This window comes from Jaculus jaculus, chromosome 7 (assembly GCF_020740685.1).
Source record: "Jaculus jaculus isolate mJacJac1 chromosome 7, mJacJac1.mat.Y.cur, whole genome shotgun sequence".
NCBI classification, from domain to species: domain Eukaryota; kingdom Metazoa; phylum Chordata; class Mammalia; order Rodentia; family Dipodidae; genus Jaculus; species Jaculus jaculus.
In genome coordinates, this window is record NC_059108.1 from 100032334 (window position 1) to 100049770 (window position 17437).

General features: G+C 38.8%; 1 non-coding gene across 1 annotated transcript; it reads right to left on the minus strand.

The window, feature by feature from the left end:
• Positions 1-16997: 16997 nt before the first annotated feature.
• Positions 16998-17103, minus strand: LOC123462508. The gene has a single exon (XR_006638323.1). It is a non-coding gene; the product is annotated as a U6 spliceosomal RNA (small nuclear RNA).
• Between the last annotated feature and the right edge of the window lie 334 nt (positions 17104-17437).

Below are 17437 nucleotides of genomic sequence, written 5' to 3' on the forward strand. Positions count from 1 at the left end.
TAGTTTCTTAGCGTTTGGAGAGTATCATTCCAGGCCCTTCTAGCTTTCAGGGTTTCCATTGAGAAGTCTGAAGTAATTCTGATGGGGTTTCCTTTGAAAGTGGTGTGCTGTTTTTCCCTAGCTGCTTTTAGGATTTTTTCCTTGGTGTCAATGTTTAGAGTCTTAATGATAATGTGCCTTGGGGAGTTTCTCCTTTGGTCTAGTCGGTTAGGAGTTGTGTTTGCTTCTTGAATCTTGATGGGCCTTTCTTTTAAGAGACGGGGGAAGTTTTCTTCAATTATTGTGTTAAATAAGTTCTCCATGCCTTTGGTCTGAAATTCTTCTCCTTCTGGTATTCCAATGATTCTGATATTAGGACGTTTAAGTGTATCCCACAATTCTCTCATGTTCTGTTCACAGGAACTTTTGAACTTACTGAAATTTTTGGACTCTCGAACTGTTTCTTCCATCCTGTCTTCCAGATCAGAATTTCTATCTTCCACTTCGCTGACTCTATTCTTGAGAGCCTCTAGTGAGTTTTGGACTTGTTCAATTAAGTTTGCATTTTCTACTACTTTCCTATGTATCACTTCCATCGCTTTGTCCAGCTCCGTTTTTGTCTCATTTTCTGATTTTCTTGCTGATTCTTGGAAATCATCCTTGCATTTCTTTATGTTTTCATTTAGTGTGGCCAGCTGATTTTTAAGGTCCTCTTTTTTCCCCCTCTCCCTCAACTCTCTTAGCTCTCTTTGAATTCCTTCCAGTGTCTTATCATATTGCTCTAGCTTAGTGATGGTAGCATCCATAGGATTATCTATCCTTTGTAGCTTTCCTGTCAGATCTAGCAGTAATTTGGTCAGGGTTGCATTGTTCATTGCTTCCACTTGATGTTCTGATCCTAAACACTCTTCTATGTTTTGGTTTGTTGTGATCCTTGTTGGACTGGGTGATCTGTCTGGATTTTCTTCCATTTTATTTTTCGTGTTATTTCTTTTGCGCTGTGGTCTACCCATGTCAGTGTATGGGCAGGTAGGTGGGTGAGCAGCCTGGGATCTAGCTTAATGCAAATCCAAGGCAGCCTGGGGCAGTTGTAAGCAGCCTGGGTTTTTGCTCACTCTTGCCAAAGCCGCCTACCTATAGCCTGACAGGGGCACCAAAGTTGCCTGAATTCTCACCCAGTAATGCACCTAAGCTGCCTGCCTTTGAGCTTGAAAAGGGACTGAGGTAGCAAGCCTTGAAGGTGCCTAGATTCTGGCTGGGTACACTGGGGTCTGTAAACAGTCTGTGCTCTTCTGCCTCAGGGGAGTGGGGGATGGGTGGCGATGTACAGGTAGGGGATGGCACCTGCGCTGGCGCTAGTGACTCAGTGTGGACTTATGTGGCTCTTGCTGTGGGACTGGGCCCACTGCACGTGCAATTGTAGTGCAGAGGCAGATGATGTGGGTATGGAATCAGGTCACAGCAGAAACTGACCGGTGGCAAGTGATGTGAGAACAGCAGGGCGTGAGGGGAGGGGGGGCAGCTAGGAGTGTGGGGCACTGTGGGATACCGTGGGGTGCTCTGGACTCGCAGGCGGGGAGGGGGTGGATCGCACGGGGGAGGGGGCTGAGGGGGTCCAGGGGGTCGCGGGTAGCGCAGGGGGCGTGGAGCACGCTGAGGTAAGATGGAGTGCTGGATGCTGTGGGACGCTGCGGGGCAGTCTGGACACACAGCGGGGGTGGGGTGCACGGGGGGGGCTCGAGGAGCGCGGGGGTGGGGCGCGGGGAGTCTCGGGGCACGCGGGGGGATCGGGGCACACCTGGGTGCCCAGGCGCTGGACGCTGCGGGGCGCTTTGAGCGCCCCTGTCGCGTGTGGGTAGGGAGCGTTGGGTGCGCTGGGGGGGGGGGGAGGCGGGGGCGGGGCGCGCGGGGGGGCTCGAGGCGCGTGGGGGTGGGGCTTGGGGGTCTCAGGGCGCACGGGGGGCACGGGGGTGCGGGGCACACCTGGGCGCCCGGGGCGCAGGGCGCTTGGGGCGTGCCTGCTGTGTGTGGATAGAGAGCACGGAACGCGCGGGGGGTGGGGCGCGCTGGAGGGTGGGGCGGGCGTGGGGTGGTCTCGAGGCACGCGGGGGTGGGGCGCAGGGGTCTTGGGTGCGCGGGGGCGTGGGGCAGGCCTGGGTGTCCGGGGCGCAGGAAGCCTTGGTTCGCTTGGGCCGCATCTGCCGTGTGTGGATAGGGAGCGTGGGGCGCGCTGGGGGAGAGGGGCGTGCTGGGGGGGTGCGGGGGGTGCGGTGGGTGTGGGGCACGGGGGTTGTGGGGTGCGCTGGGCCGCCGGGGCGCGTGGGGCTTGGTGGGCACGGGGCACCGGGCCACTGGGCACGGGGCCGCGCCCGATGCAGTTATTCGCGGCATTCGGGGTGGTGGGGCGTGGGTCGCGGGGGTGTGTGCTTTCCTCTTTTATCCCAATCTGTGCCCTCCCTCTTCAGAAAGTTCCTAATTTCCCTTGAATACTTGCCTTTTTTTCCCTCGTTGTTTGTAGTGCAGCTAGGCGGTCGCCATCTTGACCGGAACCTCGCAAAAAGGGTTTAAAAGGCACACTGTTGAAAGTGTTGCCAGGGAACATAGACATAACTTCCTCTTAGATTCCTCATCTTTAGCATGGTGCCTTTCCTCCATTTGTTAACAGTGATGCAAAATAGTGGGCCATCTTGTAAGTTCCAAGTCCAAGTGTCAGAAAACAGAAGAGAAAAAGGGGAAGTACAGAGAGCGAGACTCCCGATTGCTCAGAAGTCACTCACAAAAGGCTTTCTTTGGAAGCTGCACATTATTTTCTGTCTCTGTCTCACTGGCAGAGCTGGGTTATCTGGGAAGAGCTGTTTGCTAGGTGGCTACAGAAAGCCAACCCATCAAGAATGCATGCCACAGTTTTATTCAAATTAATTCATTCTTAGTTTTGAAGATATTGGTAGCTTTCTGTTTGAATTAGTGTTATCAACATAGTGCATGCTAAGTTGCTGACAAAAAATTAAGATATTCTGCAGACTGTTAATATTCCCACTGGATCATCTTAATGTCAGAATATTGTATTGTTTAGTATTTTCTCATTCCTATTGACAAGTAATTAAATCAGAAATTATTGGCAAGAATACTTGGAACAACTATTTAGTTAAGATTGGAACAGTTCACTTGTCTTTATTCTTGATAGCAATTTTTATAAGCACTTTTGAAGATTAAAGTTCACTTATCTCAGAATACCCTTCAGCTGAGTCTGATGCTTTCTCAGGATTAGATTCAGGTTTGGCATCTTGTCAGAGGTCTGATAAGTGATACTGTCCTTTGTCCATTGCTCCCTACCAAGTGGCACATACTTGCAGTTTGTCTCATTACTTGATTAAAGTGGTGATTTTTTTTTATTGTCAATGCATCTCTCCTGTTTGTAATATTCATTTTATGTGAGGTTGAGCAGATATAAATATTTTATTTTCTCTCTGAAAATTTTACCTACTAGTTTTTGTATATGTCGGTAGTTATTGGCTGAACAATTTATTTCTGTGATAAGTGTTAAGTGATAATTTTTCCTCATGCTGCCTTTTTCATGTTTGTTAGTATTCCTCAATAAGAAAAAGCCTTCATTTTTCTTTTATTTCTTCATTTATATCACTGTGGAGAAGTGGGTTTCTGTTTTGCTCGTGTTGTATACTTGGTTATTATCATTATTAATTTTGTTACAAAAATATCCAATTTGGCCAATTTGAACTGCTTCTAATTTCTGACTTAATTCTTATAATTATTTTAACTATTTTCATAGTACCGTGGCTTGAGCTCAAGTCCTTATGTACATTAGGCTCAACTTTCCAACAAGCCACACTCTGAGCCCTTGAATTAATTTTTTAAGTCTTAAGTCTTTTTATGTTGTTTTGTTACATTATGTCTCATTTTTTCTTTGAGCACTTCCTTATTGTCCAGCACACAATCCATGGTCATCAGTCTTTTCTCTGGCCCAAACCTACAGATTGTAAAATCTGCCACTCATGAATCATTTTAGTGGACAATGTTACATAGGAACCATGCTCTGTGGTTATGACAGGTCATAATCATTCGTAAGATTAGAGTAAGAACCACATATATACCATACCTTTCTTCCATGCCCATATCATTTCTATATCCCACTAGACTGAAAATATGTAACTACCATTTTAAAATAAAAGTGGTAATATATATTGCTCTGTTTTAAAAATCATGACTGTATCCTGTTCACACTAATATCTCAAGTTCCTGTTCCAATCTATACCTCAAAGCATATTTTACTTTCCTGTTTTGATATATTAATTCTCTGAACACTATTAATTAGAACCTCATTTGTCCCATACTATATTAGCTGTTGGATCAATGACCTCTTTATTTAGCAAATCTCCCACTGTCACTACAGCTGTTTTATACAAAGGCACTTTCACAGGCAGCAGAGGCTCTGGGCACCCACTAGAATGGACCCTTATCATATTCCTCTTTCTCCATAGGTTCCAAGGAGACTCTATAGGGACCTTGCATGACCCATACTACTTCTAGTTGGGCTCTGGCTGCATCTGTGGACTTACTGATGTTCTTTGAGGGCCATTGCCTCTACTGGCTTTCAACCCTTACTCCATGACCCTAAAGGCTCTTCTTGCCCAGGCCACCTACTAGTTTTCAGAGTAAATGCAAATAAAGAAGGAATGAAAAATGAAAGTAAGGAAGAAACAAAAAGGAAATACAAGAAGGTAGGAAGATAGCCACCAGGAAGGAAGTCACACAAGCTTACAGAAAATGCCCATCTTCTTGTTGCAGGTGTGGCTGTGCACACTCTCCAGTAGATACTTGCCTATTGTTTCAGTGCTTCAACAGCAAAATTTAACTACAAATCCTGAAAACTATGATCAATGTCAGAAAGCAGCATTTTATAATGAAATGTAAAGTTAACGTAGAGGAGGATTTAAATCTGCTTAATCATCACTCAGATCTCATTCATCTAAATAATTATACTGTGAGGAAAATGGTATGCTTGCAAGAGTGTGAAGGTTTTGGATAATATTACATTCTCAGGGCTTATCTGTATGGTTGTTGACGTTTCAGGAAAACAATCAGTATAGAGTCAGGAAGGGAACCAGAAGGTGCCAGTACTGTTTGAGTTCCTGTGTTGCTTGCTGCCATTAGCACTCCCTGTGGTGGCTAACCTATGAAACATGGTAGATGGTTACTAAAAGCCAAAGCCTACACTGGGTGTGTTGGCAATAATGAAAACTTATGTCCAACTGCCTCTGAAAATCCTGGACTGAATGATATTTTTGCATATTTTTCATTTCAAATTCTCATACACTTGGATGAAAATCATCATATTTTAGGCAAATATGGTCAATGCTCTTACACAGTCAATATTTACAATGCTAAGCTTCTGTCAAAATGACACTAAATGATCACATTTGGCAGAATATTATGTGTAACAAGCTCAACATTAAAGTATAAATATAATTATTATGCTGAGGAAGAAAAAGTATCCAAGAGTTGTTGTTTATCCTTTTTAGGAAGTACACATATACAAGTGCACACACGCGCGTGCACACACACACACACACACACACAATAACAAACAATTTAAAATTTGGATTATAATCTTTTAATAACCAAATAACCTATATTTTCCTAAAACCACTTTCATGAATACTTCTACAAACAAAGTTATTTCTACATGCAGATATCTTGAAGTGGAGTTTCTCACAATATGGTTAATTCACATTAAGCAATTAACCTCTTGTTAAAGTGAATATACCCTCCTGTCAAATATTAGAGAAATGACCATTCACATTTGCACACTCTCCAGCTTCCAAAAACAGGGCTACCTGTGCACTCTAGGAAAAGTGGACAATAGAGAGAAAAACCAGTGGAGAGGACACAAAAGCTGTGGCAACCTACATATTAAGGAGAGTGGTTTTTATACATGTTTAATCCTTGCTGATCTTAGTCAGTATCCATTGCAAGGGCTTCAGCAGCAAGACTTCATGACCATGGGCTAACCATTTTCATTACTTTTGTCATTTTTGTTGAATTATATTTTCAAATAGGTTAATACATTGCTTGAGTTTGTGTTTTGAAATGTGTTTGTTTGGACTTCAAGTGTGAATAGTAACACCTGAAAACTATTAATGCTGAAGAGAAGTTTTAAGTAGCTCAGTCTTAGGCTCAGCTAATGTGTAAGTGACTGCTTTGCTGTGTGTGCATATCATATAAATTCAATAATATTTATAAATTTATGTTGTCTAGTTTTTTTTAAGTATTGTTATTTATTTATTTGAGAGACAGAAAGAAGGAGCCAGGCAGAAAGAGAGTTAGTATGTGTGCTGTAGGGCTTTCTGCCACTGTGAACAAACGCCAGAATCACACACCACCTTGTGCATCTGGCTTTATGTGAGTAGTGAGTAACCGAACTCAGACCATCTCTCTCTCTGCTTGCAAGTAAATTATAACTCAGACCATTAGGCTTTGCAAGCAAGCACACTTTATAGCTGACCTACTCCCCAACCCCTAGATATTTAATTAAATAAATTATATTTCTTTTTTCGGGTTACTTGGTTTTAAATGTTTGACTTTCATTTCAGATATTTTTGAGCACTGCCATTATTAAATTTATTTTCTTTTAAACAAAATATGCATATATGTATGGACAAGATACATACATACATATATAAATATATATATATATATATATATATGTATATGTATATCTAGTTTAAATTGTTTTTCTTTCTCTTGTCATTTTTATTCTCATTCTTCTTGTCAGTCTTTCCAGTACCTCCATTATACTTTCATAATAGTTCCATTTTCATAAGTTGTCCCATTTACTATGCACATAAATAATTTCCCCAATTGTTTTCTGCAAGTGTCTAAGTTGGCTTTCCATGCCTTCTCTGTTGCTGATCTTACTGTTCAGCAAATTAATTCAATGCTCTACTGGTTTTCTATCCTCAGGGACTGATCACCTCTCAGTTCCATTTGTTTTTGTGCTGTGTCTATTGTGCATAATTTTACCATTATTCACTGGAATAATTTCTGCTAAACCCTGCTATTGCCCCAGGGATTTCCTGTCTCCACAACACCTAGTTCAGGGATCACAGCACCATACTTAGTACTTTACAGGGTTGTTGGGGACTCTGAACTCCTTACCTTTGGCTAGCAACTCATACCCTAACAGTGATCTCCCCAGACCCTCAATATATATTGCTCACAGCTTTTCAAAAAACATTTGGCTAGGGGTGTGTGGCTTAGCTTCTAGGCTCCCTATTCTGCTTTCTTTGTTAATTTTCATTATTTATTATGTGTCTGTTTTATACAAATACCATTATTTTCATAATCACAAATTTTTATTATGTTTTGAAGCCAATTAGTGCATAAATATTAGGGGGAAGGGGCTGAAGATGTTTTAGCTTTTCTTTGGGCTTTTTGTTTAGTTTTATTTCTTGCTAGTGATCCCCATCTAGTCAGATCACATTTTGGAAGGCACTTTTTTGGATTTTTTAGTAGCTTAAGGAGAATAGGTAAAATTTCTTCTTTAAAGGTGTTGTGGGATTCAACAATGAATTTATCTGATCCATAGATTTTCTGAGGAATTTTGTTGCTAATACCATCTTGTTACTTTTTACTGGTGTATATTGGTTCTTTGTTTTTGATTCTGTCTTGGTATCTGTGACCATGAATTTATCCATTTCTTTTAGCATGAAATTTGTTGGTAGAAAGTTGGTTATAATAACCTCAATATTACTTCTGTGTTACCTTTCCCTCAGGAGATCCATTCATTCCTTCACTTAGTCATTCAATATTAGCACTTTCAAGGTGCAGAGAGGGCTGTGGTAAACACTTGGTATGCATCATTATAGAAAAAATACAAACACTGCCCTGATAAAGTTCATAGGCTAGTTAATAGTAATAGACAAGGAATATATATTATGTGTAAAATGAAGGTAAATAGATAAGGAGTTAGATAACATGAATGGTTGCATGCATAAACAGCAGATAAGTAGGGCTGGAGAGCTGGCCCAGTGGTTCAGGCACTTGCCTGTAAAGCCTAGCATCCCAGGTTCAGTTCCCCAGTACATATATAAAGCCAGATGCATAGTGGCACATGCATCAGGAGTTCATTTTCAGCAGCTGGAGCTTTTGTTGCCATTATCTCTCTGTGTCTCTCTCCTCTCCCCCTCTCTCTCTCTGCTTGCAAGTAAATTATAAATGAATAAAAAAAGAATGCTGGGTGTGGAAGGGAGCAGCATGGGAGTGAGTAGGCCAGAATTTCCTGTTAGTTCCCCACCTCCCTGTTTCTCCACCAGTACCCTTGCTACTGGCATGGGGTGGCCTAGACACTCCGAGTGTGGTGCTGAAGCAGGTCTTTTGCTCCTGAATCAAACTACCACACCACTTTAAAAAATATATATATATTTATTTTTATGTTTGGCAGAAAGAGAGAAAGAGAAAAATGGGCACACCAGGACCTCTAGACACTGTAAATGAACTTCAGATGCATGCATCTGGCTTTCATGGGATATGGGGAATTGAACCTGGGTCCTTTGGCTTTGCAGGCAAGTGCCTTAACCACTAACCATTGCTCCAGGCCCCAATACCACTTTTAAAATAAAACACCATGGTAAAATTTTGACACAAAGAGTCACATGAACAATTTCCAGAAATATTTTATTTATTTATTTATTTGAGCAAGAGAGAGTCAAAAAGAGAGGTAGATAGAGAATAGGCATGCCAGGGGTGCTAGACGCTGCAAACAAACTCCACATGCATGTGTCACCTTGTGTATCTGGCTAATGTGGGTCCTGGGAAATCAAGCTAGAACGTTTGACTTTGCAGGCAAGGGTCTTAACTGCTAAGCCATCTCTTCAGCCTCACTTTACAGAATTACTTAAGAGAAGTTTTAGTAGAACAAGGTTAGTAAAGCAGAAAGACCAAGAGGGTAGCTCCCCCGTCCAGATAAGAAATTATGGAAAGTGTCACAAAAGTGGTGGAGTCAAGAAGAAGAGAGAGAGATCAGATTTTGCTTAAAATATTTTTAAAGCTAATGAAATTCTTGTTGACTGGATAAAGGAAAATATGAGTCCACATTTCTCTGTATTTTCCAATGTTATTCTCTGTACATCACATGTGACTTGTGATAGTGTATTAATATTTCACAGATTTTTAAATTGCATTCCTAGAATGTATATTAGGATAGACGACTAAAATTAACAATTAGTTAAGTAATTAATTAAGGCATGGCTGATGTACACTTAACCAAAAATATTTTTTATCTGGTTGGAAAAATCAACTGAATATGAGACAGATCCAGTGTTTCTATACTTTCCCAGTTAGGATATACACAGCTAAATTGTTCCCTAAGAAAGCTGGCCTACTAAATATAAGACTTTATTCTTATATGAATGAAAGCAAGCGGAAGCTCAATTTCTTATTTACATGTTTCCATGCACAGTCTACCTTACAACAATTTTATATAATTTAACTATGTACATTAAGTAACATTTATTTCACTTTTACTATATTGCATTATTAAGTTAAATTCAATTTTTGTGATATAATATAGGAATAATTTGTAATTTTAGTATACTTTCTTTTTTAGACAAGATACCAACAGCTTTGTTTGCTTGAGGCAGGTTCTCACACAGTAGCCCAATCTGGCTTAGAACTCATTATTTTCTAACTTCAGTTCCATATTCTCACATAGTTTGTAACATGTACCCTTAACAGGAAAATGTAGTAACACAATGTCTGTACTTTACACAAGTTTCCAGGTACTCTGTGTGACAAGCAACTAGATAAATGTAGGTAGTCTCAAGGTAAAGTACTAGTTACTCAAATATTTTATGTTCTCACTTTATTTCTGTTCTACTCTGTAACAGGCATATCCATTTTTGGCAACTTGATGTTAATTGTGGGACTGTTAAATAGGCTGCACATTTTAAGGTCAAGAGATTATGACACTATTGTCTAATAAGTGAAAATCATAATAAAGCTTGCAACTTTCATAAATAGAGCACCTATTGTTCATCATCTTAATTATTAAACTAATGTTATGCATTGAAAAACAGCATTGGAAAAAATTTTGATGAAGAAAGGATTTTAAAAGATCATGTAGGTAACTATTTCAAAAAGATAATATGCAGCCATTTAACATTTATCATTCAAAACTTTTTTTTGTAACTGTTATGGATTAAATGGTTATTGTAGACATGATAACTATGATATTTGAATAACTTACAGTGATCAGTCTTGAATAATAATCAACATCTTAAATTCCATTAAGAAGTGGACTAGATCAAGAATTGCCACCAGGTGTGGTGGCACACACTTTTAATCCCAGCACTCAGGAGGCAGAGGTAGGAGGATCACCATGAGTTAGAGGCCACCCTGAGACTACATAGTGAATTCCAGGTCAGCCTGTGCCAGAGTGAGACCCTACCTCAAAAAACAAAAACAAAAACAAAAACAAACAAACAAAAAAGAATTGCCAAAGAGTTTTTCATCCACTTCTATGTCTATGTAGGCAATCCAATCCAATGCTTGATTTGGGAATATAAAAATACTTTCCAAATTTACATAGACAGTGGCATGTTTATATAAAATATTTTATTTATATAATTAGGGCTTTATATTTAACAAAATATAAATATTCATGGTAAAAATGTTCAGTCTCCCACAATGAAGTAAATGAAATATTTTTCTCTAAATTATCAAAACAACTCTTATTAAATTCCTATGGTACAGCATGCAATAGTGTTTCGGAAGAGAGGAGAAATTGACTATACAACATAAAGTTTAGACTTAAATTCCACCCTGACTGTATATCTTCAGACAACATACACAATCCTTTCAATTTTAACAGTTCTAAAGTAGCTGTTCAAAAGACTACAATGGTTAATTTAATTACTACCAAGTATTTAGTAGGTACTCAGGAATTACACATTTTAACCTTTATACAGCTCTTTAAGCATCAGCTCCCATTTTTAATGGGAAGATACTGCTTACTCCTTTTATTATTAATTTCAGAGGTGAGTAATTGCCAGATTGTTGGCAAGGCTACTTAGAAAAGTAAAATGTATATTCAAAGATACTTAAGTCTCTTTTAAAATTGAGCTACAAAAGACACTCCCATAATACAGTAATAAAATGGTCTGTAAATCCAGCTCTGGTTAAGTTACATTATTGTTTGTTTTTCTGTTGTAATACTTCAAACTTATTTTATAGTAATGAGCTGTTATTCGCTTTTTATAAACCTTTAAAAAGTTATAAACTATAGACATTTATGAGGCTCACTTGACAGGAGGGAAGTTACCTGGTACAATCCTTTCAATTTTAACAGTTGTAAACAGTACAGTAAATCTGGCCAAAATTCTATGACTGAGCTTGTCAATATACCATCAAAGATGAGGAAGGGGTCAATTAGTTCTCATATCTCTCAGAGTGAAAAAAAAAAAAATCAGTGGATTACCAAGAGATGGAAAACCTTGTCTTTTATAAGGGTAGAGACTGGAGTCATTCTCTGGTCAACAACTACTTACCCATGAGCATGCAAATGATCTTTATTTGAATCAGTGGTTAAAAATATTAGGGCATGAAAGTAGAGTGAGGATTTACTAGGAAGAAAAAAGGTTTCAGTGGGGAGAGGAAATGGCAGAGAGAGGGTAAGTGGGGGTGGTGGGGGGATCAAAATGCATTTTATACAGGCCAAGTAATTGTCAAGAATAAAAACTGTGAAAAGGTGATTATAGTCGGGCTATTATAAATGCCTAATAATATACTTGAAATGATAATGGTGGCATTTTACAATAAGATGGGAAAATTGAAGTGAAAATTTTGAAACAATTTAAAATCATAGTGAATATTTTCATACACTTAAGCAATTCAGCTAAATTGAGATTCTCACAAAGAACTACAAGAAAACAGAAAAAGTGAGCAATGGTTATTATTTAATTAAAAACAGGCTGGAGAGATGGCTTAGTAGGTAAGACACTTGCCCGTGAAGCCTAAGAACCCATGTTCGATTCTCCAGGTCCACAAGCCAGATGCACAAGGTAATGCAAATATGCAAGGTTGCATATGCATACAAGGTGGTACACATGTCTCATGTTTGATTGCAGTGGCTGGAGGCCTTAGTGTGCCAATATGCACTTTCTCACTCATAAAAAAAGGCAAGCCATCCAAATCATGCAGATCTATCACTTTTGGGCCTGGTGAATAGACTGGAAAAGACAAACAGGTAAGTGCTTTCCTACTGAAGTTCCTCACAGGTGCCCACCTGTGGGTAAGAAACAATGTGGAAGAAACAATGAAGAGGTAGATATTTACTTATTTTTTGAATTTTTAATCAGCATACATTTTTAGGTATTGTTAAAATATCTTACTTGCCTTCTTTTGTTTTTGTGTATATATTATATGTGCATATGTAATGTGGTGTGTATGTATGTATGTGTGTGATGTGTTGTGTACATGGGTCAATGTCTTTGTGGAGTGTGATGCATTGTCCTGTTGTGGCCAGAGCCACGACACACATTGAGCATCCTCTTCCATCTCTCTCCTACCTTTTCATGTTTCATGTTTGAAAAAGAGTCTCATACTGATACTATGGCTTGCAAATTTTTACAAATACAGGTGATTCTCTGGTCTCTGCTCTTCTTTGGGAGACAAGGGTTACAGGCGTTATGTGGTCATGTCCAACTGTTTATGTGGGTTCTGGAAATTTAAATTCAGTTGTTATCAGGCCTACCCAGATCCTTGTTCTTGACAGGAAAAGAACTTGAGCACTGAGCAATTCCACCATTCCCTCATTAAAATATTAAAAAGAATTTTGGTTTAACTGATTTTCCTTCTCTATTTATGTCACTCTCCCCTATACTCCTTGTATCATTCACCCCTGTCCTTTTCTCCTTACATACCACATGAGTTATTTATATCTGTGAATCATTTCCTAACACACAAGACAATCAAGGAAAAGGTTTATAAAAGGTCATTTAATGCTACATTTCTTATTGAGAACTTTATTGTATGAACATATAGCATATTGGTCATAACCTGTTGAGTTGTACTCTGATATTCACCTTTTCTTCTATAGCATACTTTGTCCACTATATATTTTGATGACATCTTGCCTTGAATATGTTCTTAAATTCTCAGAAATATCAACCATTAGGGTAACTAAAAATTTCACCTAAATTAAAAACTACTAGAATAAATACTGCCTAATGAAACTTGAACAAAAGGACTTATATATTCCAAAGTAATAAGGATTAATTGAAATTTTTCCCACACTGATTCCCACTGATTGTTTTTGATCCCAAATTTCACATTTTTATTTCCTTCCATCACTTCTTTTTTTCTTTTTTTTTATTCATTAGTTTTGTATTCAGCAAATACAGTCAGTTTGGTACCATTATTAGGCTCATCCATGACTTAACCCCTCCCCTTGGCCCCTCTTTGTTGAGGTATATGGGTCATGCATTGTGGAGTTAGCCCACCATTATGGGTAAGATAAATGTCTGTGCATATCATGACTCAACATGTGGCTCTGACATTCTTTCCACCCCCTCTTCCACAAAATTTCCCTGAGCCATGCTGGGTTCATTTTGGGTCTGCTTCAGTGATGAGGTGTTGGGGGCCTCTGGGTCTCTGGATATTTCATTTTGTAGGAGTTGATTTTTCTCTGTGTTGATCTCCTTCCCCCTTGTGCTGGTATCCAGTTCACCAAAAAAACAGCACACTTACTTGTTTTGCCAATTTTTCTTAGTTTCAGCTGGGGCCATTTTTTTTTTAATATTTTTAAAATTTTTTTTATTTATTTATTTGAGAGTGACAGACACAGAGAGAAAGACAGACAGAGGGAGAGAGAGAGAATGGGCACGCCAGGGCTTCCAGCCTCTGCAAAGGAACTCCAGACATGTGCGCCCCCTTGTGCATCTGGCTAACGTGGGACCTGGGAAACCGAGCCTCGAACCGGGGTCCTTAGGCTTCACAGGCAAGTGCTTAACTGCTAAGCCATCTCTCCAGCCCCAGCTGGGGCCATTTTGAGGTATGATGGGGTGGCTCTCTCCTTAGGATCTACATCAAGACATTAAAAACAAATATGAGACTTGGGATTGAAGACTCCACAGTAATTGTTTCTAATGGGTATTTCATTATGACTATTCCATGTACAACTGTGTTGATGATATGTATTTGGCTACTTTGTCTCCTGCTAGCTAAATAGTCTTATGTGGACTTAGTCTATAACTCATATAGCTATTCCTCAGATAATACTGGAGATTTTTCATCTAACAATTAATCCATGATGAAATTTCTACAGTCAAAATAAATTTACTCACAAATTCACAGGCACTCACTTATGTGTATTATAAATATTTTTCTTATGCAGAATACATAGATATTTAAGAAAAATCTCGCTTTCTTTAAAATAGGAGGGCTGGAGAGATGGCTTAGCAGTTAAAGTGTTGCCTGTGAAGCCAAAGAACCCAGGTTCAATTCCCCAGGACCCATGTAAAAGCATGATGCACAAAGTGGCACATGCATCTGGAGTTCATTTCCAGTGCCTGAAGACCCTAGCATGCCTGTATTAATGCTCTCTCTCTCTCTTTCTCTCTCTCTCTCTCTTATAAATAAATAAATAAATATATTTTTAAAAATAAAAAATAACTTCTTCCTTTCTAAATTGTATCCCTTTTATTTCTTTCTCCTGTCTTATTGCTTGAGCTAGGACTTCCAGTACTATATTGAAGAGCAGAGGTGAGAGTGGACACCCCTGTCTTGTTCCTGATCTCAATGGGAATTCCTCCAGTCTCTCTCCATTAAGTATTATTTGGGCTTTTGGAGCTTTTATATAGCCTTTATTATGTTAAGATATGAACTGACCATGCCAATTCTCTCCAATGTTTTGATCATTAAGTGATGTTGTATTTTGTCAAAGGCCTCTTCTTCAAAATGATCATGTGGTTTTTGTGTTTAACCTTGTTTATATGGTGTATTACATTGACAGATTTCTGTATGTTGAACCACCCCTGCATTTCTGGGATGAATCCCACTTGATCAAGGTGGATAATGATTTTGATGCATTGTTGGCTTTGGTTTGTGAAGATTTTGTTCAGGATCTTTGCATCTAAGTTTATCAGGGAAATAGGCCAGTAGTTTTCTTTTCTTGTAGCATCTCTGCCTGGTTTTGTAATCAGGATGATACTAGCTTCATAGAAGAAGTAAGGAAGCTCTCCCTGTTCTCCTATTGTGTGACACAGTTTGAGAAAGGGAGGGGGTGGAGGATAAAAATCTGGACCCAAATGGCAATGGTACCATAAAATTCTGCATCTTCAAAGGCAGACAAAATAGTTGGACCTTGACCAGGCCTTTCGAGGAAACACCTTAGTCACAAGGCCCTGGAGAGGGTACTATGAAGACTGACCTTAATCTTCTACGGTCTCTCTCTCTCTCTCTCTCTCTCTCTCTCTCTCTCTTCTCTAACTCTTTTATATTACTTATGTTTTTCTTCCTTCTCTTTGTGGGCACTGTCCTGTAACTCTCAGTACCAGCAGGTGGCTATCATCCACAATGAGCTTTTGATCAGAGAGACCTACAAGGTTCCCTAAAATAATGACAGATTTTTGTCAGAGTACTTGATGACTTACAAAAAATGAGCTCACTCTCCATTATCAAGCTACCACCAATTGTGGGCTAGAAGAGGCCTACACCTATTAAATTCTCTCTAAGTAAATAAAAAGTTATCCTATTTATCTTGTGCTGACTTTACTCTCTGTCGGAGAATCTGCTTCTCTTTTTCAGATAGACACAGATCCTAAGGAGAGAACCACCCCATCATACCTCAAATGGCCCCACCTAAAACTAAGAATAATTGGTGAAACAAGCAAGGGTGCTGATTTCTTGGAGAACATGGTACCAGCACAAGGGTGAAGGAGATTGACACAGAGAACAATCAACTCCTACCAAACCAGATATCCAAAGACACAGAGGCTCCCAATACCATGTCACTGAAGCAGATCTAAAATGAACCCAGCATGGCTCAGGGAAATTTGCAGAAGAGGGGGTGGAAAGAATGTCAGAGCCACATGTTGGGTCATGATACACATGATAGACATTTCCTCCTACACATAACTATGTGCTAACCCCACAATGCACGACCCATGTACCTCAACAATGAGGGGCCAGGGTAAGGTGGATAATAGGGAGGATGCTAACAGTAGTATCAACTTGAATGTATTCACTGAGTACAAAACTAATTAATAATAAAAAAATTAGATAAAAAAGTAAAAATAAAAAATAAAAATGGAAATCTAATATAGGTAGTTGGGGGAATGCCTCAGTAGATAATGTGGATAGATACTTGCTTCCAAAGTTTGATGGCCCAGGTTCAATTCCTCAGGACTCAAATAAAGCCAGATAAAAAAAGTGATACATATATCCAGAATTCATTTGCAGTAGCAAGAGGTACTGGCATACACACATACACACACACACACACACACACACACACCACACACACACTGAATGTACATACCTAAAACCTAATGTATATAATGCACATGAATACAAATAAATTTATAAGTATCATATTTACCAGTCATACATATGATAAATTTAGAAAGTAATGCAATGTCTTAAAAGTAGAATGTTTATAAACTTTGAGCAATGAGACAAATGTTGAGAATAAGATATTGAACTGAGGTTCTTTTATTTGATCTTCAGTCCCTACTTGTATTTTTTGAAGAGAAGCTTCAAAAAATACAAATCAGTACAGATATCGGCTTCTTGTTCTATTCAAGTGAGTCAAAATTCTGATTGAAAATCTAAGGCATAACATAAGACTGTACGAAGTAATCATGACACAGCTCATAGGATTTGATACAATAGATGACAAATAGATGTTATATGTATAGATAATAGATAGAAATGTAGGTAGATAAGTATGGACAGAACACATTAAACTCATTGGAATATTTGGAGTTATTATGTAATATCTCACAATAATCAAAGATAGAGTTTGTTATTTATGTGTCACCCTTGTGCAGGAGCCATGCTAATCTTCTCTGTATCATTCCAATTTAATGTTTGTGCTGCCAAAGTGAGTACTGAACAATATTTAAATCAGCATATATTTCTATACATAATATGACCTTTGTGAATTTGTTGATCTATATGTTTAGCTCATTGATCATATACAGAACTCATATTTTGTGGTATTTTCATATAGAACCTTTCCCTAACACTATGTCACAAACCATGGTTTTTTTTTTAACTCTGATAGCAAGTAGCAAAGTATAAAAATAAATTTAGAATTTTTTTTTTTATTTAATTTATTAGTTTTCTTTTCAGTGAATACAGGCAGTTTGGTACCATTATTTAGGCTCATCTGTGATCTACCCCCTCCCATTAGACCCTCCTTGTTAATGAAAATGGGTCGTGC